The sequence below is a fragment of the Suncus etruscus genome, chromosome 15 (assembly GCF_024139225.1).
Source record: "Suncus etruscus isolate mSunEtr1 chromosome 15, mSunEtr1.pri.cur, whole genome shotgun sequence".
Taxonomy (NCBI): domain Eukaryota; kingdom Metazoa; phylum Chordata; class Mammalia; order Eulipotyphla; family Soricidae; genus Suncus; species Suncus etruscus.
The window spans coordinates 52,130,817-52,156,007 of NC_064862.1; the positions used below are offsets into that span (position 1 = coordinate 52,130,817).

Genomic DNA, 25,191 nt, shown 5'->3' on the forward strand with positions numbered 1-25,191 from the left:
TCAGGAGACCACATGGTACCTTGAGAGCTAAGCACTGTCTAAGCTCCTGGCCCCAGTTTAAATGATTTCTTTTAAGGCTTAAAACTATTTCGGCCAAAGTACTGAAATATCATGTTCTTAGTTTAATGCACATTGTGTAGCATGAAGATAAATTCTCTTTTTTAAATAACTATATGTAGGGGTTAGAAAGATGACACAGCAAATAAGGCACTTGCCTTACACGTGGATGACCTGGGTTCGATCCCCAGCAGCCCAAATCCCACCAGGAGGGATCCCTGAGTGCAGAACCTTGAACACAGTCAATGTGGCCCAAACAACAACTCAATGTGTAGGTGACTAGGTCTTACCAATTATGTCACAGGCAGAAAACACAAAAACTGTCCATAGTACAAATATCAAGAGACAATATTTAAGTATTCAAACTGACCTACATATTTTTTCCCAAAATTTACCTTAATTTTTTTGTTTTTGTTTTGGGCCACACTCAGCAGTGCTCAGGAGTTACTACTGGCTATGTACTCAAGAATCACTCCTAGCAGTGCATAGGGGACCATATGGGATGCTGGGGATCAAACCCAGGGCAGCAGTGTGCAAGGCAAATGCTCTACCTGCTGTGCCCCAAATTTACCTTCATTTTAAAATCACCATTAATAATAAAAGGTTTCATTCTCTGCAGGCTTCAGAACTATTTGCAACTCTGGACCTTATAAGCTGATGCCTGGGGTTATAAAAATAAACTGCTTCAAAATTAATTTCTGGATTTGGTTGCTTCCTCTGTTCTCACAAGCTGTCCATAGCTGACTATATCATTTGAATTTGTTTTCTAGTGGGTTTTATTCATCTTGTAAAAACTCACATTCTGCTTCCCAATTGGGAATTTACTTACACTCTTACTATGAGTCATCCTTGATATATATAAAGGAATCCATGATACTGGGCTGAAATACAGAACCAAAAATTGTATCGTGTTCAACTCCTGGCAAGCAGTGCATCCTTATTTTAGTCAATGTTTAGGGCAGTTTAGAAACAACACTGATGAAAGTGATCCTGGAATTAAAGATGACAGTTAAAGCACCTCTTGAATTTCCAAGCCACAGAGATGACTAAATTCTCAAGTAGGTCTTGTTCCAACTCTATGTGTGTTGTTAGGCTATGTCTCTCTATTAGTCTTCTCAAAGAGACTCTCAATACACAGATAACATAAAACCTGGAAATCTGAGAAAACACTAAATAAAGCAGAAACCAGAAGAACCTTTACTACTACTTTACATTGCTTTGTAGTATCATAGGTTTGTGTTTTGTCTGAAAATACACTTTCATTCACTGCAATTTTAATGCATAGCCTCAATAATGATCATAGGTCAGCACTGGTTTTAGGGCCATTAATAATTTATTAATGAGGTTAATAAAATCTCCTTAATAAGGTTCTTGGGAAGTGCAAATTGAAATGAAATAGACAACAAAACCGATTTAAAATAGGCTAATTGAGATGAATACAAGCTCCTATGGCATACTTCTGGCCACACAAAATATTTATGAAACTTGTAAAATAAGACCCCAAACATCATCTGATATTAAGTAATAATATGTATTCCTTAATTTCCCATTCGACTTATAATTCTGGGTCCTAGGTGTTTGGAATAGAGGCTAGAAGATTATAGTATAGGGTAAGAACCAAACTCCATTGAAGGGTTCTCTCTCTCTCTCTCTCTCTCTCTCTCTCTCTCTCTCTCTCTCTCTCTCTCTTCCCACACTTCTTCCTCTCTCAAACATATGTAAATATATGCCAGTTAGCCTAATTTGCACATTTTGGGGATGTCGGAGAAAACCCACAAAGATGTATCGGAATGTGTAAACACTGATTAGGATTTTTTGGAACTTTCCATGCCTCATCAACTTCATGGCAAAGGGCACTGAGTGAAAGGTCCCTCCTAAGTGCCCATCCCTGACATCCCTTTGCTCCTGAGCATCCAGGCACAGCCACTGGACCTTTTCCCCAAATTCTCTTCTCTGTCACTGGATCCCAGGTCGCTTTTCTTCATTTCCCCGGTCCTTTATAAGAAACCTTGCAAAAAAAATTGGGTGTGTGTGTGTTTGGTTTTTGGGTCACTCCCAGCAGAGCTCAGGGGCTACTCCTGGCTCTATGCTCAGAAATCGCCCCTAAAAGGCTCAGGAAACCATATGGGATACCGAGATTCGAACCACCGTCCCTCTACATGCAAGGCAAACGCCCTACTGCTGTGCTATCTCTCCGGCCCAAACCTTGAAAATTTTTAATGAAAAGGTTTATACTGTTCGTATTGGAAATCTACTATTTATATGTTCCAAATAAACAATCATTTCATACCTATGTTCTATATAGAAAATTGCCTGAAAGTATATCTAGTACATTAAAAAAAAATCCCACAAGGAACACAGATAGGCCTGACTGAATGAAACGTATTATTCTACTGAAAAGTAAAGAAAAAAAATTCAGAGAATATATTTTCTGTGATAAACAGAAAGACATCAGTTATAATTTTATGGTGACCAAAATATGCAAAATTATGCAAATATACATGATTTTGTTTTCAAAGATAAGCTGATTAATGATATTTTATTTTTCCAAAATGTAACATGTTTGCATTATCCAGTTCCTGAAGACCCAAATAGAAGGAACTCATTCAATAATAAGCTAAAAAACAAAATTATGCATTTTAAGAAAATGTATGCCTTTTTAGTAAAAATAAATTGAACTTAAAAGATTCCTCAATCCTGCTCTAAAATTCTACTGCAGTTGGCTAAACGAAGCACTAAAAAGAACTGAGTGGCAGCATAGTGAGGAGGAAAAAAAAAAAAAGGAAAATCCAGGGCTGGAAAGAGAGTACATGGGATGAGACATAAGCCTGGCAGGTGGCTGACATGGAATCAATCCCTTCCACAATGTGGACCTTTGAGCTTTTCTGGCTGTCAAGTGAAGGCCCCTAAGCACTGTGGGGGTGTGGGGTGTGTGTGGCTAATCTCTGGCACAATATGTTGGTTCCTTGCATTGAGCACCATGTTGGAGATTTCCTCTCCCACACCCCTGCCAAAGAATCACCTACTCTTTTTTTTTTTTTTTTTTTTTGGTTTTTGGGCCACACCCGGTAATGCTCAGGGGTTACTCCTGGCTATGTGCTCAGAAGTTGCTCCTGGCTTGGGGGACCATATGGGACACCGGGGATCGAACCACGGTCCGTCCAAGGCTAGCGCAGGCAAGGCAGGCACCTTACCTTTAGCGCCACTGCCCGGCCCCAGAATAACCTACTCTTATAGTACGAGCCTTATTAGAGACAGACAGAAAATGTGGATGACCAGAACTCTTGGTCACATTATCTGTCTTCTGCCAAAATAAATTCTTCCTGTGGGGGAAAAACTGCCACTTCAGTTCAGAAAACAAAAACATGTGCTCACACACCAACAAGATCTCCAGAAATGTTATTCTGGCCTCTTGGTATGAGAAGCCACACTCTTTTCACAGCAATAACCTTTTTGGTTGGAGCAATAACAATCACAATAAAATGGAAAGGCAGTCTAAGCTTAAAGGCTATCTGGCCTTATTTTACAGCCCCTCTACTTTGGATTTTAAGACCAACAATAAAAGGCCTGAGTTCCAACTCTCCTGGTTCAAACTAACAAAGGGTGAACTGACAAAGGGGACAGTGAGAAGCAAGTTGAACAAACATGAGTCATTTCACCAGATGTCCCACAAGAACCTCAAGAATCAGCTCAGTTCTCCAGCAAGTCCAGGCCTAGACTAAGCATCCCTTTTACCACTCTCCCTAATCAGTCCAGGTCTGATTTTTCTTTGTGGGGAGGTTCCAGGGGCCCTCAAGCAATACTTGAGGTCTGCACAGCCCTGTGGTGCCAGGAAGCATCCAGACCACCTTAACTGGCTTCCAGGGCTGTACCTGATGGTGCTTGGGGGTCTACAGGGCTACAATCCAGTGTTATTCAGGGGACCTGGAAGTGACAGAATCTAATTTGAGTCAGCCAGGTGCCTTACTTTCAAGGCCCAAATCTTATTTTAGTTATGTTCTTTAATTCCTCAGCTTTCAGGTGCACTTTGCCAAGGAAGCTTCAAATAATTCCCCTTTATCCAACTCCTATCATGGTATGAAAAAAGGTAAGTGAAAAAACACTGAATATATATAACATGTTCCCCCCCAACTCTATCCATCTTAGTCTCCACTGACTTTTACTCTTTTAGCTGTATCTAATTGCCAAACTTAAGGTATGTTCCTTGTCTTTGTCTTTTCATATTTAACTCTACTTGGATTGATTGACCAAGCTATTTTTTTCAACTTTTATTATCATAATAAAAATTATAGAATTATTTCAGAATTGATTTTCAGACTTCAATCAGATATCTAGCTGCTAGATATCTTTATCCTATATCTAAGGTTTCTTGAACCAAATGCTCTAAATTTATTCCAATCCACTACTGTCTATTTTTGATCAACTGTAACTTCAATGTTTTGAGTCCCTTGGGCCTCAAGCCTTGTGCATCTGAGTCTTCACTTCTTCCTTCCAGTCCATCCCATGTACCAGGCCTCTGGTACCTTTCCAGGTAGTTTCTCTTTTGCTCCTCAAAAAAAAAGTTTTGCTAATGGTATAAATCCAGGAATTAATAACATAGATCCTCAAGTCACAAATGGATTTGAATTCCAGTTCCTTCAATGACTAACTTTGTGATCTTATGTAATTTTGGCATTATCCCAGCCTGTTTAAATATCTATAAATTTAGCTGCTGTGAGGTACCCAAAGGCCAATGTAGACAAACACAGACACTAAATAAAATAAAATAAAACCAACAACAACAATTGCTATAATCTATAAAGCTTAAAGATTCCTATATTGGTCTCTATATTTTGATTCTAAAATATCAAACTCCCTCCTAAAGACTGATCCCATCTTCTTTTCAAAACCACTTTTACTAGCTTCTCTTTGCTTCGAGTAGAGAGAACAGCTAATGATTTTCAATGCTTTCCACAAAATGAGCCGATTCCAACTTTCTCTCAAGGCAATGGAAGGCTAATTTCTTCTTAAACATGATCTTAAATGTATATATTGACAGTTTCATTTTGATCTCTTCATTATTTTAAATTATAAATATATAAATAACCTGAAATTTAAATAATTTTTGGAGGGACCATGGAATTAACTTCATAAACATGTATAGTATCTTCTTGATGGTTAACCAGCTTCTTGAAGTTAATATTTTAGAAGCCCAGAACAATTCCACACAAGTTTCTGTAATCAGATCATCTCATTTCAGAGGAAACAGTTATTTGAGTCTTGTCTTGTTTGAGTGGTAAATGAGCTCTGCACAAGAAGCCAAAAACAAAAGCATCTGGCTGGTTTTCAAAGATAGCAGGTGGGGCCAGAGAGATAGCAAAGAAGTAGGGCGTTTGCCTTGCATGTGACCAACCCAGAATGAACTTGGGTTCAATTCCTGGCATCCCATGTGGTCCCCCGTGCCTGCCAGGAGCGATCTCTGAGCGCAGAGCCAGGGGTAACCCCTAAGCACCACTGGGTGTAAACCCCCCCCCCCCACAAAAAAAAGACAAACATACAAAAAAAATAAACCCTAAGAGAGTAGGTGCAAAATAGATAAACCAGCTGCTGGATGCAATGTCAAAAGAGTTGTGAATCGGGTATTATAGAAACAAGACAAAATTCTTGTCATTCATATTATTCTTTCCTAAGTATTTCTGATAGAAACCAGCCACAAGTAAACCTTGTAAACAAGTAAACAAGAAACCTGCAACAAGTAAAACAAGAGTGTTTTAAAATATATTTGTTAAAACAGGTATAATTATAAATCTTTCTCTTTCATGTAGCTTACTGTCTAGATTATACTTCCTATTAGAATAGTGATTCAATGTTTAGATAAGTGAACAGAATGTGGACTAAGACCAGTGCCTCTCTTTTCAGTATTTTTCTTTTTCATTCTTTTATCCTGCTAATAGGCATAAATATTATTTATAGGATATTCTATTTTATGAGCAGTACATGTTCCCAAGGGAGAGAAGGGGAAAAGTCTTTGGTGCTTATATTTGCCATCTTATTCTTTTTTTTTTTTTTTTTTTTTTTTTTTTTTTGTGGTTTTTGGGTCACACCCGGCAGTGCTCAGGGGTTACTCCTGGCTCCATGCTCAGAAATTGCTCCTGGCAGGCACAGGGGACCATATGGGACGCTGGGATTCGAACCGATGACCTCTTGCATGAAAGGCAAACGCTTTACCTCCATGCTATCTCTCCAGCCCCCGCCATCTTATTCTTTAGAACAGGAGATAAACTTACGTAAAAAGTCCAATATTGGGTCTATTTTCTGAGCAAAGTGAGAATGCCTAAGGAAAGAAGGGAGTTAGGAAAGAGAAGGCATATATAAATAGAGAGAAACAAAAGGAGGTAGAAAAAAGAAAAGTATTGGACTTACTGTTGTGATGGATGATTTCAAATCAATTACATGGGAGCTCAAATTTGATATTTGCTTAGAAATAAAAAATTACAAAACAATGTCAAATTTGAGCTCCCAAGTAATAAGTTTTAAAACTGTCCATCACAATAGTAAGCCAAGTACTTTTTCTCAAGCAAATTTCATTTGTTTTTGTTCATTTGGATCACAATAAAAGTAAGTGGCTATAGAAACTCAATTATTTTGGGCTGGTGATTGGTGGTAAGATTTTCAGAGAAGCACATTTGGCCCAATGAGAAAACGTTAAGGGTCAGAAGTGTGGCTCAGTGGGAAAGCAAATGCCTTACAACTGCAAGGTCCTGGGTTGGATCTCAGCATCCAAAATGGGGAAAGGGAAAGAAAAGGGGAAAAGGAAAAGAGGAGGAGAAGGGGAAAGGGAAGAGGAGAAAACAGCAGAAGAACTAAGTCACCACAACACAGAGTTATTATAATTATGCTGAACTCAAAAGAATTCAAGCAGATATAATCCTGCTATAATCATATTTTAACTTGATAATTTAATATCAGTAAAACATTATCATATAAAATAAAAGCCATTGAAACTTGACTGGTTTCATGATATGGCTTTATGTCTATAGAGAAATTATTGTCTCTCTGGCCTACTTTCCTCTGTAAATAAAAAGAACTTTACTGTCTTCTTCTCCCTCATTTCTTTTTTTTTTTTTTTTTTTTGGTTTTTGGGTCACACCCGGCAGTGCTCAGGGGTTATTCCTGGCTCCAGGCTCAGAAATTGCTCCTGGCAGGCACAGGGGACCATATGGGATGCCGGGATTCAAACCGATGACCTCCTGCATGAAAGGCAAACACCTTACCTCCATGCTATCTCTCCGGCCCCTTCTCCCTCATTTCTTACATCCCATCCCCAAGTATTTTTACAGTTCCTTTAAATGAATCACTTGCTTCTGGTCTTATGGCCTCACCATGTTCTTTTTTCCATCTATAAATATCCCTGCAAAGATCTTCCCATGGCTGGCTCCATCATCTTGCCACTTGGGCTTTCTCTAAGCATCTTTTCCTCAAAATGTAGAGAGAAAGAACAGGGATTACAGTTTTTGCCCTGCCATGGCAAATGATTGTCCGAGCACACACTTAGGAATAAGCCTTGAGCACTCCTAGTTGTGCCTCCTAAAAAACATCAAACACAGATAAAACAAACAAAAACAAGAGAGAGGGGTTTCTCTTTTTATTCAAACTAAATAAAATAGCTCACCAGTCACAGTGAACACAAGGTTATCATTTTATTCTTGGTACCTCTCATTATGAGATTCTTTCTTAAAGGAGGTTTGTGTGCTTTTACCCCCTCCTCTCTACCCAATACAACACCACTATCTATATATATGTGTATATATGTATGTATGTATGTATATATATGTATATATTTACACACATATATGTATATAAGTATATATGTGTATATATGTATGTATGTATATATAGATGTATATATTTACACACATACATATATATATAAGTATATATTTACATTCCTGTAAGCCAATGTTACTTTAGATAAAAAAGAAAAAGGGGGGGCCGGAGAGATAGCATGGAGGTAAGGCATTTGCCTTGCATGCAGAAGGATGGTGGTTTGAATCCTGGCATCCCATATGGTCCCCCAAGCCTGCCAGAAGCAATTTCTGAGCATAAAAGTCAGGAGTAATCCCTGAGCACTGCCGGGTGTGACCCAAAAAACAAAAAGAAAAAAAGAAAAAAAAGAAAAAGGGACCAGAGAGAGAGAGAACACAGTACCTAAGGCTCTTGTCTCACATGTGGCTGACCCAGGTTAGATCCCCAATACCCCAAATAATCCCCCTGATCATTGCTGCTGGGACAGTGGTGGCCAAAAGTGGGCTCTCTGGTGATGGGTGTGGTACTGGAATGATGCTCATATAGGGCAAGATGCATGAGATACATGCAGGGTGACAGAGTCAGGGATATAAAAGGTCAGCAAGGGGGGGTATGAGGTGTCAGGGAGAAGTTAAACAAAAGCATTGGAGCTTAGCGGGGTCTAGGGAGCATCACAATGGGTGATAAGTCAACAGACATTTCATTAACACAAACTCTTTAGGAAGGAGGAGGGAGTCAAGCCTAAGAACCACCACAAATCATGGGGAGATTAATCCTCTCTTTGTGCTTTCCTTCCCCGTCTCTGAAGCTATGTCTCCAAAGATTTTTGCCTCAAAGAGAATTCCCAGAACAGTTTACTCTTACAGGGTTTCATCTGCCAGGCAGTTGGAGAACAGTGTAAGGATGTTCCAACACCACTTCTTGGCATCTACCCTCAAAACATTATTTCAAAAAGATATGTGCATTGCAGCACTCAATAAAATAGGCAGGATATGAAAACAAGTCAAATGATCAACAACATCTCAATGGGCCAAGAGTTTGTGGTAGATAAACACAATGAAAAATGATAGCTATAAGAAAAGATGAAACTCACAGCTTGCTGCAACTTGGAGATATGTACGGCATCAGCTTGAGCAAAGTAAGTCTAATAAAAATGTGATCACGTGGGGTCGGAGAGACAGCATGGAGGTGGGGCGTTTGCCTTTCATGCAGAAGGTCATTGGTTCAAATCCTGGCGTCCCATATGGTCCCTTGAGCCTGCTAGGAGCGATTTCTGAGCATTGAGCCAGGAGTAACCCCTGAGTGCTGCCAGTGTGACCCAAAAACAAACAAACAAACAAACAAAATATATATATGATTACCTAACTTATTGGTGGTATACAGAGAAACAAGACAGGGGAGTAGAAGGAATCAAATGATGGTAAATCTTGGGTCCTATAGTCCAGGACTGAGACAAGGAAACAAGGAGGGGAGTGACAGGAGGACTGATGAGGTGGAGTGGAGATAACAGACGTTGGTTGAAGAGCTCAGACAGTATGATGGAGAGGAGAGATAACCATGTTTATGGAAGTCCTTAATGTCAATGCTATTGTAAACATTTCAACTATAAAATTCAAATTAAAAAAAATGACTGGAAAAATGGTTTGAGGGGTGGTAGAGGGCCTTGAGTCACTGGTGGAAGGATGTGGATGGATTAGGAGTAGAGTTGGAACATTGTGTGCCTAATGCTCTATTATTAACAGCATTATAAAATTATGCTGCCTAATTAAGACTGTTTTTAAATAATCATTAAGAAACTATTTTCTCTAATAATAGAACTCAAAAGGAAGAAGGGGTGGAAAACAATATTACTGTGTTTTAAGCGAAATACTGAAACAATGTGGCATCAGTAATACAATAAACAACTCTTGAGATATAACTGTAGGTTGAACAGAGAATGAAAATACTTGCCAATTAAGCTGTAGTAAAAATAATTCAACAGTTACTTAGAAGCTATAAATATTTCTTTCTTTCTTTCTTTCTTTTTGGGCCACACCCGCATTGCTCAGGGGTTACTCCTGGCTGTCTGCTCAGAAATAGCTCCTGGCAGGCACGGGGGACCATATGGGACACCGGGATTCGAACCAACCACCTTTGGTCTTGGATTGGCTGCTTGCAAGGCAAACGCCGCTGTGCTATCTCTCCCGGGCCCAGAAGCTATAAATATTTCTAAATAAATTGGAGTGGTGATTTTTTTTTTTGTGGGGAGAGGGAGTGCTTGACTTTGGGGTCACATCCAACAGTACTCAAGGTGTACTCTTGGCAAGTTGCTCAGGGTGCTGTTCTGGGGATGGAGCCTGGGTCACCTGCACACAAAACATGTGTTCAGTCTCTTGAGTTCTTTCTCCAGTACTGGAATTGTGACATATTTTTTTTCACTGCTATATAAACAAAATTTTAGCGATTGGGGCCGGAGCGGTGGCACTACAGGTAAGGCATTTTTTTTTTTTTTTTTTTTTTTTTTTGGTTTTTGGGCCACACCCGGTAACGCTCAGGGGTTACTCCTGGCTATGTGCTCAGAAGTTGCTCCTGGCTTGGGGGACCATATGGGACACCGGGGGATCGAACCGCGGTCTGTCCAAGGCTAGCGCAAGCAAGGCAGGCGCACCTTACCTTTAGCGCCACCGCCCGGCCCCACAGGTAAGGCATTTGCCTTACAAGTGCTAGCCTAGGATGGACCTCGGTTTGATCCCCCGGCGTCCCATATGGTACCCCAAAGCCAGGAGCGATTTCTAAGTTCATAGCCAGGAGTAACCCCTAAGCGTCAACAGGTGTGGCCCAAAAAACAAAAACAAATGTAGCCCATCCTCTGCTCTTTCTTTGTATTAGGCCTTGCAAATTTTATTCTAAATATTCTATTAAAGAAAATTTATCTTAACGTTCTTTGGCTGAAAGTTCAGTTAAGATATCAGCAAGGGGACTTCTTCTGAGAATTATGTTATGGGTGATTGTCCTTCCACTGTAACTTTACCTTGTCCTCTTTCTTTGCATCTTTTGTTCTCATAATTCAAAATAAAAAAATTAAAAAAAAAGATAAAACCAAAAAACAAAAACAAATTTTAACGATTAAATTAAGTATAAAACACAAACAGGAAATAAAACATTAAGGATTATGCAAGGGGTCGGGAAGGTGGCGCTAGAGGTAAGGTGTCTGCCTTACAAGTGCTAGCCAAGGAACGGACCGCGGTTCGATCCCCCGGCGTCCCATATGGTCCCCCCAAGCCAGGGGCGATTTCTGAGCACATAGCCAGGAGTAACCCCTGAGCGTCAAACGGGTGTGGCCCAAAAACAAACAAACAAAACAAACAAACAAACAAACAAAAAAAAGGATTATGCAAAGGAATCAAAGTTCTGTTTGGTTTTAAAAGCAAAGGTTAAATAATTGTAAGCCACATATATATACCTATGTAAAATATAATACTCATACAAATTTAATATAACTAGCAGAGGCCTACATAAAACCATTAGTTTTTGTTTTTTGTTGGGCTCACACCTGGCAGCATTCACAGGTTACTCTGCACTCAGGAATCACTCCTGTTAGGCTCAGGAGACCTAGATGGGATGCCGGGGTTCAAACCCAGGTTGGCTGCATGCAAGTATCCTCTGTACTATCACTCTGGTACAATTATAAAATTGCTTCAATGAAAATGGAGATAACAATATTAGACTCACTGAAAATGTGTATGTTACTGAAGCAACAAAACATGTCCTAAAAAGTAGAGACTCTCCACCAAACTAAAAGCCTTCCTCTAAAACAGGGTTCTCAAACTCAATTTACCTGGGGGCCACAGGAGGCAAAGTCGGGGTGATCCTTGAGTGCAAAGTCAGTAGTAAGCCTTGAACATTGGGGGGTGTGACCCAAACAACTAAAACAAAACAAAACAAAACAAAAAGATTCCTCAAGGGCAGGGCCACAAAACGTTGTACGGAGGGCCGCAAATGGCCCTCGGGCTGCGAGTTTGAGACCCCTGCTCTAAAACCCCCTGAAAATGTTCAATTTTAAATATAGAAAGACCCAACACATACATGTGACCTTCCTAAAAATAAACCAACACCTCAGCCAGAGAAGTTTCCGTGTTTGCGTTGGACACTTAACATCACTCCTCCTCAAAGGCCTGTATGTATATCACTAATGAACATCTGACGTGAATGTGGAAAATGTGCTTAAGAAAAAGCTACCTTCAAATCATAACCTCAAAAAGCAAGGCAAGCTGTTGGTTTTCTACTTTTTAGCTACAGAAACAATTTTCAAAAAGAAAAATGGAAAATGATTTTTAAAAATAATCTTCCACACAACACACAAGGCCAAAGGCCACACAGTGGGAGACTTGATAGACAAGAGTGAAGTATGGGGATGGTGTTGGATTGATGTGCTTAAGAAACCATCTTTAGGGGCCGGAGAGATAGCATGGAGGTAAGGCATTTGCCTTTCATGCAGAAGGTCATTGGTTCAAATCCTGGCATCCCATATGGTCTCCCGTGCCTGCCAGGAGCGATTTCTGAGCGTGGAGCCAGGACTGACCCCTGAGCACTGCCGGCTGTGACCCAAAAACCAAAAAAAAAAAAAAAAAAAAGAAGAAGAAACCATCTTTAACAGTACTGTCAATCACAGAACCTCAATCAATGAAAACATCTTCAAAGAATTTCCAAAAAAAAAAAAAAATCTTTAAAATCTTCAAAGAAGGCCATGGATCAGAGTCAAACCAAGATTCTTAAAATGGGCCCGGAGAGATAGCACAGCAGCGTTTGCCTTGCAAGCAGCCGATCCAGGACCAAAGGTGGTTGGTTCGAATCCCGGTGACCCATATGGTCCCCCGTGCCTGCCAGGAGCTATTTCTGAGCAGACAGCCAGGAGTAACCCCTGAGGCCTTAAGGTTAAGAAGCTGTCTAAACAAATTGATTCAAAGATTTCTTCAGAAATGCATACTTGCTCACTTATGCAGTGCTTCGTGAGATGTTCACTTTTATTATCAGAAATTTGCAAAAATTTCCAGTAAAGAGATAAATTCAAAAAGGTCATTCTAGACCATGCAGATAGTTAAACTAAATTACCTAGTATGTAAATCTTAATTTGCATATAAATTAACAAAGCTCTTTGCCCTCCTTTGGAATTTGTCATATATTATTTTTTGAAAAAGGATGCTATAGTACTCGCTTCGGTAGCACATATACTAAAATTGGAATGATACAGAGAAGATTATCATGGTCCATGCGTAAGAATGACACGCAAATTCATGAAGTGTTCCATATTTTTTAAAAAAAGAAAATGGATGCAATAAATAACAGTTTAATTTTTTAAAAAAGAGATCTAAGTAGCCAGTGACTCGAATAAATGTTCTGAATCAGTGAGAATGATTATGGGAAACAATGAATAAATGAATTTTCCCCTTCACCCTGGTGATTAGCAGAATTGTGCGCACTCTGGCCCTTCAACAAGACTACTTAAATCATTATAAGTAGGGTCCTTTAAAATTTCTTTAAAGGACTGGAATGCAAGCATTGTGTTTGATCTGAGTCTGATCCTCAGCACTGGAGGGCCCAACATTCTGGCAAGATGGGTGTGACACTGAGAACAGCTGAGAATGGTCTGGGGACCTCCCCATCACCACTAGGTGTGGCCTTGGTGACTCCTAGCACTGCTGGGCCAGCAAGGACCACGGTGGTAGGCTCTGGTATTGAATGATGGAGTGAGCACTTCCAGAAAAATCAGTACAAGTATACAAAGATGAGTGTTGACAGGAAACCAACTTTATAGAAGCTAACATTTAATTGCTTACCACTCTGGTTTATTTGTTTAAAAAAAAAAAAAGAGCTCACCACACAGAGGCTCTTTATTAAAGACTGAATGACTATTCATGTGGCCTTGTTTATGACAAATGATCCATAAATTCAACCAACTAAGTTATGATCAATACAGTTACATATGACATTGCTGTTAAAAAGAATGAGGCTGGGTGAGAAGAGTGTTCAGGGGTCAATTAGGCAGTCAACCCAATTCAATCTCTGTCACGTATGGTTTTCCAACCCCAACACCACTGAAAGCCACAAAACCAGGAGTACTTCCCAACCTCAGGGTGTGACCCCTCCCAAATCTAAAAATAAATACATAGAATAAGGTCAATCCCCTATATATATATGTGTGTGTGTGTGTGTGTGTGTGTGTGTGTGTGTGTGTGTGTGTGCGTGTGTGTACATATGTTTGAAAAAAGAATGTATTGTATCTATAAGAATTGAGTTATAAAATCAAATATAGTAATTTTCCATTTCTGTTTAGGTATATCACATGATTCTATAATTGTATTTAAAATATATCCACATATTTTTCTATGTATAGAGAAAAGTAGAAAAGATGAGAGGGGCCAGAGAGATAGCACACTGGTAGGGTATTTGCTTTGCATGCAGCTGACCCAGGATGAACCTGGGTTTGATTCCCGGCATCCCATATGGTCCCCAAACCTGCCAGGAGCAATTTCTGAGTGCAGAGCCAGGAGTAACCCCTGAGCATCACTGAGTGTGGTCCAAAATAAGCCCCCGCCAAAAAGATGACCTATCAATCTGTTAATGGTTGTTTCTTTAGAGCGATGACTTTCATTGTTCAACATTCCTGTACTGTTAAACACAGAATACCATGTATTACTCTTTAAGAAAAGACTGCCCAAAAATAGGATCAATTTTACACTTATTTTAGAAATAAATTCTTACAGAATATCAAAATATAATGATTATTTTTGAGAGCTAAAATTATGTTTTACCTCTTTATTTACTTAGTACAAATTTAAAAAAGCCCAGCTTTTTTTCTTTCCTCATTATGTAATATTCTTTCCTCATTATGCATTTTTGTACTGTTCAAATTGTATGCATCACTGAATAGGAATTAATTTTGTGATTAGGGAAATATCGTTAAAATCACTTAAATACCAATCTCCAATTATATTCATACTGTTTTATGGTCACACTGAAGCTCAGAGAGGTGAGATCCTATGAATGAGGTCCAACCATTAAGAAGACTTATCCTAGGAGGCTCTGATAAAGTGAAGATTTGGAACCAGCAGAGGCACAGAGTTCTGTTCAGTGTCGGAGCATAACACCTCACATGCATGAAGCCCTGAGATCAATCCCTGGCAGCTACACACAATGGTACAACAGATATGAATATTTGTGCACCAAATAACTTACTATCAGGGAAAACAGCACAAGATTAAAACACTTATCAACACTTATAAAGTAGATTAGTAACAGGAAGCTTTCCCTTTTCCGGCCTTGCTCTGTTTGCACAGCTCTACACTGGTTTTTCATGTTTCTACTAAAAAATTCTAAACCATTGCATGTGGTTTAGGAACATGGTTCCCAGAGAATGAACCTGGGCACCTTGGATGTTTTGCAAGATGCACCAGGTGGGTCACCAAAAAAAGAGTTGTCACAGTTATCATTATTATCCCTCTTTTGTGCCAAGAAACAGACATAATAGCAACCAACACTGCATCAAAAGTTACTGCTTCTATTCTTGAGAAACTGTGGCCAAAGCAGATGAGTAAGGAAAGGTCTAGCAAAAATCACCACGAACAGACTCCAGATATTTCTTGGAGTAGAATTTAAAAAAATTAATTCAAGGGGCCAAAGTGATAGCATAGCAGATAGTGTTTGCCTTGCACACAGCCAACCTGGGTTCAATCTCCGGCATCCCATTTAGTGCCTGAACCTGCCAGGAGTAATTTTTGAGTGCAGAGCCAGGAATAACCCCTGAGCACTGATGAGTGTGGTTCCCCCCCCCAAAAAAAATTTACTCATTGGGATATTTTTTTTTCTTGTGTTTATGGTAAGAAGCATTTTGGAATAAAAATGGGGGGGGGGCACTTGGGGCATCATGGAATTGGAGGTATATGGAGGCTCCCCATGTCAGACATGACATTTCAGCAGAGTTCCCTTACTCTGGGCCAACGGCCTCCCTAGATCCCGACTTCAGTCCCGTGCTTAGGAAACAATTGGAAAATCACCTTGTGTCATGACTCTGTTTTGTAACCCTGAGAGATGAGATCCTACCAAGCACCCAGTGAGGTAGCGTCTGTCAAGAAGCAAAGTAATTAAAACAAAAATTTTTTTTAGCTTAAGCACAAAGCATGAGTGAGTATACAGTACCCCATGACTAAAAGTGCCACACAACATCTCATTTGCTTGTCACTGTCAGAAATCTAAATGCTCCACATTAGTGTGTGTGTGTGTGTGTGTGTGTGTGTGTGTGTGTGTGTGAGAGAGAGAGAGAGAGAGAGAGAGAGAGAGAGAGAGAGAGAGAGAGAGAGAGAGAGAGAGAGAGAGAAACCTCATGCCTACCCTTTAACTATAAATTCTTTTCTTTTCTTTCTTATTTTTTTTGGTTTTTGGTTTTTGGGCCACACCCAGAAGCGCTCAGGAGTTACTTCTGGCTCTGGGCCACAGGCATGAGCTGGTCCACAGGTGTAAGAATGTCAATAGCTGGGCCAGAGAGATAGCACAGCAGTAAGGCGTTTGCCTTAGGCACAGAAAGACGGTGGTTCAAATCCCGGCATCCCATAAGGTCCCCACGAGCCTGTCAGGAGCGATTTCTGAGCATAGAGCCAGGAGTAACCCCTGAGCACTGCAGGGTTTGACCCCAAAACAAAAAACAAAAAAACAAACAAAGAATGTCAATAGCTTTGGTCCTACCTACTAGTCCATGGGTGGGGATGCAGGATGTGTGCTGGTTTGCAGGTGGGATAAAAACAGAACTATACCCTTCAAATAAGGGGTAAAAATAACTGTTATCTTAAGATACCAAGAGCAAGCTTCAAAGATACGCTCCACTAAATAGATTCCTAAGAATGTTAAGAGCATTTATTGTCTCATTACAAGACTCAAATGGAACTCTAGGCAGAAGTCAGGAGACTTTTAGGTGTGAGTTTCCCTAAGAGCATAAATCCATGATTGATATGGAGGGAAGGTGGAGAGATAGGACAGTGAGTAGGGTACTTGCCTTGCATACAGCCAGCCTGAGTTCAAACCCTGGGTATATAGTCTCTTGAACCTGCTGGGAATAATTCCCAAGAGAAGAGCCAGGAGTTAACCCTGAGCACTGCCAGTGAGCTCCTCACCCAAATCCATAAATTCATTCAATAAGATAACAAATTTATAAGAAATTGTAATAACAGAAAGGGACAGAAATAGAAAAAATAATAGGGTCTTCAGAACCCCTCCAATGTCTATAGGCTACTCAGCTATAAACCAATTCATTTTTTCATGGAAAAGCAAGGATGACTTAGCAGAATCAAGAGTTCAGAGCCAAGAATTTTTGTAAAAAATCCTAACCAAGGCAGAAAAGCTACTGGGCCCTAACCAAGGAAATGTATTTGACTAGACCTCAGAACAGCTGATATATAGAATTTGTTGGCCCTTTTCATTGGGCCTTATCCTATACCTACCTGTCCCACCATTTAATGCTGCATAATTGTGGTAAATAAAACTATTCCTACATCTTTCAACTACAAGGAATCGCTCTCAGGAAGCTTTGTAGCAATGCTTGCTACAGAAGGTCACCACAACTTATTCTTTCTGCACAGTATGAGAAAGCTGTAATTCCTCCTGTCAAGAAGGGTTTGAAATCTTTGAGTCCTTTGATTGGCAACTTTAGGATTATGGGAATAACAATAATAATAATTGGGGCTGGAGAGATAGAACAGAGGTAAGGCGTTTGCCTTTTGTGCAGAAGGACGGTGGTTCGAATCCCAGCATCCCATATGGTTCCCTGTGCCTATCAGGGGCGATTTCTGAGCATAGAGCCAGGAGTAACCTCTGAGCAGTGCCAGGTGTGGCCCCACTCCCCATTCTAACCAGGTAACTTACCTGCAAGACCCCGCCCATTCCTGGGAGGAGTCTTGGAAAGGTTAGATAAGGCTTTGACCAGAGAGGATTAAGGTCTTTTGGGCTTTTTGGTCTTTTGCCAGGATGGAGGTTGGAGGTGACATGGATGAAAGAAGTAAGATGCAGGGCTAGCTAAAAATGGCATGCGTAAATGGTTAGCAGCCAGATCTGATGGCCAGGGCAATAAAGATGTTATTTCTCTGGAAGCCTGCTTGTGAGTGAGTTCAATACCTGTTGCTTTCCTGGACCCAGACCCGCGGTTAATGGGGGATGGAGCCACGTGGCTGGGGCCTAAGGACAAAGGGCTCCATCTCTACCATCCAAGCCCATCTTAAGGGCTGTTTTGCAACACCAGGTGTGACCCAAAAACCAAAAAATAAATACATAAAAATAATAATAAATGGATTTTGAAGTTAAGGCTTTATATAAGTGACACCTGATTCTTTGGTGATGTGTGTTCTTAAACCTGGCCATCATCTGTTTAGAAAGGTGATAGAGCCATCCCATCCTACAGTGAAGGCCTAACCAGTGAAGGCCCAGCCTTGGCCAGACATGCACAACAGGAAAATTCAACCATCAGCTCTTTGCAGCTGCCAAAGATGTCCCCAAACCAGAAGTGGCCACCGAAAGACTGAACAAAAATGTTCAATAGAGGCCTCCTCAAAGCTTTCAGAAAGTCTTTCCTGTATGTCAAGAGGCCAGTCAAAAAACCCTGCAGATGCACAATTTTCCAACTCCACAAATGATCAAAGTAGGGGGTTATGTTTTAAAAAAAAAAGCATGTTTTTTTTAAAATGGGAAATGACCTTTTTTGTTTGTCTGTGGGCCACACCTGACAATTCTCAGGGACTATTCCTGGCTCTATACTCAGGAACCACTCCTAAAGGTGCTCAAGGGATCCTATGGGATACTGGGGATCAAACCTGAATCAGCCACGAGCAAGGCAAATGCCCTCCCTGCTGTATTATCACTCTGGCCCTAGAAATGCCCTTTTATCAGCAAATCTTTCATGTATAATGGGAAAAATAACCAGTATGGAGCAGTCAGTCAGTTCCTCATCTCTCCTGGAAGCAGCAGGGGCCAGACCCCATCCTGAACTTCACGCTCTCTCCTCCATGACCTTGGATTCCTCCCCATAAATCAGAGCCTTCATATTATGAAACCTCAGTTTTATTCCCTCCTACTAATCTGTTCATTTGATTGCTCAACCAGTCCAAGAAAAACCTAGAATGGTCGGGAGCAAAGCTCTCCTCCCCATATCCCTGGGCCCAATCAACACACCCAAATGAGTTAATAACATTATTATTGGCATCATTACATTTTCAGTTGATTTTAATCACCAGAACTCAGTGAACCTCTCTTTCACAAATTAAACTCTTGTGGCTACAAGATGATATAAGATTGAAGTCTGCCCATCTATTAAGGGATTCCCAGACTACTATTTTCTAGAAATATTTCTCAAATCGCTCCTTTTTTGGTTTCTATTTCAATGGTTTTTAAGCATTAGGTTTGTTATTTTTGTTTTTCTTTCCATAAATGAGATTCTATGAAGAGTGTTTCTCACCTTTAAGACAATACCTCAATTCCAAGTTCCTAGTTACCAGCTCTTATTGCTGTAAGCCATGAAAAGCAAGATAGCAGGGGCACCATTAGCATCCAGTGGCACTAGTATGTAATACTTTACTTCTTACATGCATTGCTGTCACTTTACCTACAAAGGAAACCAGTGGGCCAGGAACACAGCTTAGCACAGTGGTTGGCAACCTTTTTTTTTCAACTGAGCCAAATCTCGCCAAAACCACGTTTAAAATTTATTTTGAGAGCCACACAGAGCGCGCACTGACAGAGGCTAGGAGCAGAGTCCTGACTCCTGGAGCGGCCGCCTGGCACACAGAAGAGCCAAATTAAAAGTGTAAAGAGCCATATGTGGCTCGAGAGCCGCAGGTTGCCGACCACTGGCTTAGCAGTAGCACTGGCTTTGCATGTTAGAGGTCCTGGCTTCAATCCCTAGCACCACTAAGAAACTCCTGATAACGAATTATCTTTTTTTTTTTTTTCATATTTACATGGAGGTACTGGGTGACTTGATTCGAGGGCATCCATGTAGCGGAGAAGTCAGGGCTCAAATTGAACCTCCAAGTTCCACTCTTTACCAAATAGATTATTCCTTCTGATACAGAAAACTGAAGAACCACCATTTTGGAATAGAATCAATAAAAGTGTTTCTTGCTGGGCCTAGGAATAGCACAGGGCTTAGAGGCCCTGCCTCACAACCATATGCTCTCAAGTTCAAAACCCTATATGGCCTCCCAGCATTGCCAGGAGTGATCCTGAGGACAGCCAAGAGAGCCCCCCAAAATGCTTTTTCTTCCTGGATAAAGAAATAATTTCCTGTGCAAAAGAAACAAAAATGATCAGAAGGGGAAATGTATATGCCTACACTTGAGGAGAATTTATTCAGTAACATATGGTCATTCACAATAGCTGAATAATTATGGGTAGCACACTGACCAAAAAGCTTCCTGTTAATTAAAAATAAATATGTAATAAGATATCAGGAGATGCCTCAGAGGCTAAAACACTGGCCTTGCAAGCTTAAGGCCTGGAATTCAATTCCTTGTGTTGCTACAGATGCAGAAGGTAAGGAGAGTTATTAATAAACACAACAGAAAGGAAGGAAATGAATGTTTGATGGTTCAAGTTTGCAGCCTATGTTTGTCCTGCCTTTTGGGGTCCATTTTTGTACAACTTTGAGCTCAAAGACAACAGCTGCCCCTGAGCTCTATTAAGTACCATTTGATTTTAAAATAGTTCTGGCCATCATATAAAGAAACACAATAAAGAAAAACATACCAAGTAATTTTTAACTGTTTGGGAAATGGTACTGCAATAACAGCAACAACAACAACAACAACAACATAAGTACTCCCAGTTCCTCCAACAAGGAAGGGACCTTTACTTATAATCTGACTCTACTCTTTAACTGTTCCTCCTACCTCAAAAGATCATCCACCATCTGGCCTCTCACACTTGATTTCCTTCCCTTGCGGAGAGACTCAATGAACAATGGACAATATTCACACAGTAGATATCAAGGCTTTTAGGAGTTTGAAATGGCTCCAAAATATCTGGTCTTTGTCAAACCACAATATATTTCTGTTTCTTATTTCTCTACAATCAAAATGAAAATCACCATGATTTAAAATATAAATGGAAATGGAGATTGTAGGAGATCATGTTTCAACTCAAGTACTATTAGATTCACAAAAATACTTGTGCAATGAAAGGATTTCTGAGCACAGTGGTATACAGCCTGCCTGACTGCTCGCTTTTATTATGTGGCTACAGTCTTCCCTTGAATCAAATATAAATAAATAAGGAGCAAGGACTCCCAGGAATCCTCAGGTCTTTTTTTATCGAGCAAAGAGAGATTCCATTTTAAAGATGTATTTGTCAACTCTACACTTCTCAGACCTTCCTTGCTGTTTGTTCATTTGCAAAGTAATAGTCGAAAAAGTAACATGTTTTAAAGTTTCACTTGAAGTTTTCTGTTCATTCTCATACTTTCAAAAAGGAGTGTATCTGATTCACCTTCCATATCATTAAATAAAAAATCTCAGCACACTGGTTTAGGCTTCTACAGGAATGCAGAGGGTGGTTTCCCAGCCCCTAAGTGGGGTGGAAGGAAATAATAAGCACTCAGAAAAGTCTAAAACTGGCCTAAATTTTATTTCCCTTCTCTTGCTATTGAATACTTTAACAATCACTAGATACAGATGTAGGGATTATCTTTCTACCCATTTCCTTTGCTGGATTTTGCCAACAGGAAAGACCAAAGTGACAGTATCAGAACTGCAATGCTTTGTAGAGATAAGATAAAAAAAATTCACAGTTCTGGTATCTATGTCCAGAAGGAGTGTTTTTGCTTTTTTTTTTTTTTTTTTTTTTTTTTAACTGTAGCCCCATTTCTCTAGTCTGTTCCTTTTCTGATTCTACCTACTGGTTGCCTTCTTACTCTCATGTGAAAAACCCCATGTGCAAGTTTAACCTGTGGCCCCCTTTTGTTAATATTATGGGGGCCCATGATACTGGTCTAGAATCTAAGTTACCTACAGAAGAGGGTGAAATCAAACAGGTTTCCAGAAAGTCTATTGATCCTTGTCACAGTCCAAACCAGAACCGAAGCCAGTTTTCAAATTTATTTTTAGAATTTCCATATTATGCTGATGAGTAAATATGAGGTTCATTCTAACAACCTTCTATCATCATAATATATTTAATAATATGGGATGTTGGGGTAGAAGAGAGAAGACAGGGTCAAAGCACATGCAAGAATGTGGCAGGGCCCAGTTTGATCTCCAGCACTTTGGTCACTAAACACTATTGGGAGTGGCCCCTGAGCACAGAGATCAGGGCCAAAGAAAGGAGTTGCAGGCTACATCTCTCTCACAAATGGTTGGAAGGGGCCTGAGTACCCTGGGGGAGGTCACCAAATAAATAAGTAAAACTAGGTGATGTTATAGAGTAGATTCTATCTGCCACGAGCATTTATCATCATACGTGCTATTCTGTGATGATGCAACACAAGTGTTCACTGCAGAATTTCCCAGTAAAATGTTCTAAATAAGCTTTATTCATCACTATCTAATGTGCACGACTATGTACACAGCCTACTGCCTATAATTCTTCACTGCAATCCCATCAGTTTGGTGCCACACTAGAAAGAAATCACAGTGGTATTCCTTCAGCTGAAAAAGACATAGTCTATGTCAACAAGTACTTGTTAAGGTAATGCTGAAAAACCTAATGAATGAAGAGTCCAGATTTCACTCCACACACACAAGAATACAACAGAACCTTCTTGCTTTTGAACAACTATTCCTGTATTAACCTTCTTATCATTTCACTCAAGTAAAACAAGTCTCAATATAGTGTCTAGCATGCAGAGAGACACAAAAAGGTCCTTGGGAGAAAAATAAAAACGTAGACAACTAGAATCTAGATGACCAAAGGCTGCAATCTATCTAGTTCATGACACCATCATCTAGAAGGACACACATTGGTTTAATTAACAACACTTAAATGTTAAATGAGAGGCAAAATAAATGGAATTTAAATAAGTAAGAAAAATCTAGATTTTCCATGAGTCAGAATGATTATTATTGTGAGGAAGCTCTAGAGAAGGTTACAAGAGGTTGTTGACTATGCTTAGCCAGTTCCAGAAGGTTGTGCTATTTTATAAGGTTAGGAACAGACATTAGGTTTGCCTTACAAATTATGTCCTGTTTAGGTTAATACAAAAATCATCTGAAATGCCACTTGAAGTTTAGGATGTATGGCTTTTTCCAAGAGGAGAGAAGGAAAGAACTGGCTGGGTATTTGCATACCCCATACCACAATCACTGGCCTAGTTATTTATTTACTCATGGAATTCACTTTCAAAATTATAATGTGCAGACAGAAGCAGAATATAATCAGACAGTGTTAGGAAACACAGGCAATACATGAATTTCTGTCCACTAAGGTCACACATATAGGTACATGAATAAGAAATGTGTGTCCAAATTATGTCAAGCTGACTGGTAGAATGTCGAGATGTAAAATTACCACCTTGAAAATGTTTCTACTCCTAGCACTTTTCTTGTAGTTCTGGTGGCACTTAAGCTCAGTCCAGATGTGGTTCACATGGCCCATTGTCCACTGCGCACTGCTGGGTTGGCCCTGACGGCTTTCAGAACCTCCAAACTCAACAACCCTAACTCCAGGCCCAGCACCATTGGTCAGATATTGGCTGGAGTGGTTCTTGAGCTTCCATGCTCTGCTGAGGAGACCCCAGAAATACATTTTAAAAAATATAGAAAAAAAGAGGGGCTGGAGTGATAGCAGAACAGTAGGGTGTTTGCCTTGCACACTGACGACCTGGGGTGGTCCTGGATTTGATCCCCAGCATCCCATATGGTCCACCAACTGCCAGGAGTAACTCAAGTGCCACTGGGTGTGGCCCCAAAACTATATATAAGAATATATGGGCCTAGAGAGATAGCACAGCGGTATTTGCCTTGCAAGCAGCCGATCCTGGACCAAAGGTGGTTGGTTCAAATCCTGGTGTCCCATATGGTCCCCCGTGCCTGCCAGGAGCTATTTCTGAGCAGACAGCCAGGAGTTACCCCTGAGCACCGCCGGGTGTGACCCAAAAAAACAAAAACAAAACAAAACAAAAATATATAAGTATATATATATATATATACAACCAAAAATTATATATATATAAGAATATATATATACAACCAAAAAAATTTCCAACTCTAAATGAAATTTCCACAAGCCTCAACTAAAGCAGATGGTTTCAGATGAAAGTAATCCAAATGCGATTGGCTCTGTCATTTATTTTAAATGGAAAATTTTTTTAATATTTGCATTTCTTTGAAGCTTAGAACTACTATATTTCATTTCTCTGGATAGTTCATCTCTTTATTTCAATGGGGAAAGTTGTCTTAGCTTCCAAAGTTAGTCTCTACGAAACATTTCTATTACCATTGTGATCAAACAAAAAGCAATTTATTACTTCTACTGTCTATGTATTTTTGCCCAAGCACTTCACACATAAATAAATATCTATTATTTTCCTCCTAAAATAAAAAAGCAAAATAATTTTCTTCTATCCAAGAAATACTTAAAACTTCAGTTCAGAATCTATCATTGCCGGCATGTTTTCAGGAAAATTGAAGTTTGAGAGAAACTGGGGGAACAAGGAACAAATAACTTAGTTTCAACAAATCTGTGAATCAGTAATGATTATATTAATTAGTAACTATTATATTGTCTATTAGTAACTATTATCATGCCTTTCCATGATAATATTTAGACTCAGAGAGGCCATATAGTTAATAATTAGTATAGCCAGGATCGGAAATCCCGTATATCTGATTCTCAGAGCTCTTTCTTTGATTACAACTGTGACTCATTTTTTAAGTGGCAAAATATAATCGCCACTCATTCAATACTGCCTATGTTCAAATCCAGCATAAGACAGATAAAGCAGGCCCGGAGAGATAGCACAGCGGCGTTTGCCTTGCAAGCAGCCGATCCAGGACCAAAGGTGGTTGGTTCAAATCCTGGTGTCCCATATGGTCCCCCGTGCCTGCCAGGAGCTATTTCTGAGCAGACAGCCAGGAGTAACCCCTGAGCACCGCCAGGTGTGGCCCAAAAACCAAAAGAAAAGAAAAAAAAAAAGACAGATAAAGCAATTAAAAATGCAACAACAAAGTAGCTAGAACCTCAATCTTTCACTTTGTTTTGGGCCAACCCAGAAGTGTCCAGGAGTTACTCCTGGCTCTGTGTTGAGGGGTCATTCCTGGTGGTGCTTGGTGGACCCAATGGGATACTGGGGGTCAAACTCAGGTTGGTTGCATGCAGGGCAAACACCCTACCCACAGCACT

At 40.0% G+C, this 25,191-nt stretch overlaps 1 protein-coding gene and 1 non-coding gene across 2 annotated transcripts in view; one reads left to right on the forward strand and one right to left on the reverse strand.

Moving 5' to 3' along the window:
- The window catches only part of MCU (mitochondrial calcium uniporter), a 157,944-nt gene that overhangs the window by 55,407 nt on the left and 77,346 nt on the right, over positions 1-25,191 (reverse strand). The gene's annotated exons all lie outside the window — the stretch shown is intronic.
- LOC126031704 (U6 spliceosomal RNA) lies at positions 13,029-13,135 on the forward strand. Its single transcript, XR_007503536.1, has one exon. It is a non-coding gene; the product is annotated as a U6 spliceosomal RNA (small nuclear RNA).